General features: G+C 47.5%; 1 pseudogene; it reads right to left on the reverse strand.

Moving 5' to 3' along the window:
• Positions 1–1663, reverse strand: part of LOC102017846 — a 9807-nt pseudogene extending 8144 nt beyond the window's left edge.
• Positions 1664–2400: the final 737 nt, after the last annotated feature.

Raw genomic sequence — 2400 nt, forward strand, 5'->3', positions numbered from 1 at the left:
TTTTTTTTGCCTTGAGACAGGGTCTCCCTATGCAGTTCAGGCTGGTCTTGAGCTCACTTTGTAGCCCAGGCTGGTCTCAAACTCACAACGATCCTCCTACCTCAGCCTCCCGAGTGCTGGGATTACAGGCGTGCGCCACCATGCCCGGCTTCTTTTATTTATTTATTTATTTATTTATTTATTTTCCGGTACCAGGAACCGAACTCATGACCTTGCACTTGCCAGGCAGGCGCTGTGCCGCTGAGCTAAATCCCCAGCCCCTAACGCCCAGCTTCTGGCTTATTTAGCTTATCACTGTTAAGGTTATAATTTCATTTATTTTTGTACTTCTTTCTGACATGGGTTTATTGTCTGCACATTATTTAGTTTCTCTTTCTTTTCTGGAGCTGTTGTTTGTGTGTTTAATACTGTACTGGTGATGGAACTCTGCACTTTCTGAATGCTAGGTGAGTGCTCTACCACTGACCTACGTTGCTGGGTTTTGTTTTTGTTTTTTGTTTTTTTTTCTTTTTTGGTCTTTTTGAGACAGAGTCTCACTTTGCAGTTCAGGCTGGTCTTGAACTCACTTTTGTAGCCCAGGCTGGCCACGAACTCACAGTGATCCTCCTGCCTCAGCCTCCCAAGTGCTGGGATTACAGGTGTGTGCCGCCACACCTGGCTGGTTCTTTTTATTTTACTTGAGACAAAGTTTCCCTAAGTTGCCCAGGCTGGCCTGAATCTGTGATCCTCCTGCCTCTGCCTCTCAAATAGCTAGGATTGTAGATGGGCAACAGCATGTTTTTTATTTTCTTTTTTTTTTTTGAGGTCTTGCTGTGTAGCCTAGGCTGGCCTCAAACTAAGTGATCCTCCTGCCTCAGTCTTCTGAGTACCGGAATCACGTGTGCACCACCCTGCCTAACACCAGTGTGTTTTTAAATCTTATTTGTAAAGGGGGTAGTTGTTTTTACTTGATGATATTTTTGGTTTTGTTTCTGTCCTCTGTGTGTGTGGAGGGGAGGCGGCAAGGATCCAACCCAGGGCCTTATGTGGCAGGCAACTGCTCTGTCACTAACCTGTACCTTCTTCAGTGAGCAGGTAGTTCCTTCAGAAATGGCTCACCAATCAAAACTATTTCAGATCTTTCTTTTCTCCAACAAAGAACTGGATGAGACAGCCAAAAAATAAAACAGTAAACAGTAAATAAAAAAAATTTATTTGAAAAGTGCAGGGTGAATGGGTATGGAAGAAATCAGCTCTGTAGAGCAAACTTGGCCCAAACAAAAAGAAAAAGGGTCAAAGCAGAAGTGAAAGTACACAAGCCTCTGAGAAATGCGCTTTCCCTGGTGGTCTCTCTTCTTTTGCCCTCCACACCTCCAGGGAGCTCAGAAGTCCTACACAGCGTCCTCAAGTCAACTGTCTTGTGACTGACAGGTCCTGCTCATTCTCCCAGCCAGGTTTGCCCCATCTTATCTCCTATCTCACTCCCAACAGCTCACTTTTTTTTTTTTTTTTTTTTTTTTTTTTTGGTACCAGGAATTGAACTCAGGACTTTGCACTTGCCAGGCAGGTGCATGTGCCACTGAGCTATATCCCTGGTCCTAAGAGCTTCATTTTTAATGTTTTCATATTCACATTCACTCACTCTTTCCTCCCGCGCGCTCTCTGTATAGACCTACATGTACATGTCGCCGGCTGATATAAAGCCAAGGCCTCCTACTTTGCTAGTACCAGGCTCCAAGTCTTGGGCTCAAGCCACCCTCCGGTGTGCTGGCCACAGCGCCCACCCCATGACCTTTAACTGCTAAGGGAAGAGTGAACAAATAAAAACACGGGTGATGAATGCCCTTATCCTTCTATTTTTTATTTTTTTCCAGTACCAGGAATCGAACTCACGACCTCATGCTTGCCAGGCAGGCGCTGTGCCACTGAGCTAAATCCCCAGCCCCTTATCCTTCTATTTGGACTCTCTGGCTCTGCTGCCTTCACTTAACAGTGGTGACAACCAGGACCAGACCGGATCCACCCAAGGTCCTCCTACACACTGTGCCAGGGAAGAACTAATGCAGGCAACTGTAAAACCCAGGCTTGAAGGCACATCTTCAAGGAAAAGAACACAAGGAATCCCAGCTCCCTTCCCCTGTTCAATTCAGCTGCTTCTGCAAAATGAGAACCCAAACGCACACCCAATAAATGACATCAAAACCCAGTGTGGCAGTGTTCCAGGAGCGGCTAGACACCTGGGCTCGAGTCTGTGCTCACCCACACCGCCACTGTTCCCAGCTGAAACACGGAGAGAGCCAGGTATTTCCCAGCTACTCCCTGAGGGCAGCGCGTGCATCAGGACCCCGCTGCCCAAGCCCCAGGAACTTCTCTGGCTGCAGGCGGGGCGAACAAACCCTCAGCCCCACGCGCCCTGCGCAG

This window comes from Chinchilla lanigera, unplaced genomic scaffold (assembly GCF_000276665.1).
Source record: "Chinchilla lanigera isolate Chin_1 unplaced genomic scaffold, ChiLan1.0 scaffold00006, whole genome shotgun sequence".
In the NCBI taxonomy this organism is placed as follows: domain Eukaryota; kingdom Metazoa; phylum Chordata; class Mammalia; order Rodentia; family Chinchillidae; genus Chinchilla; species Chinchilla lanigera.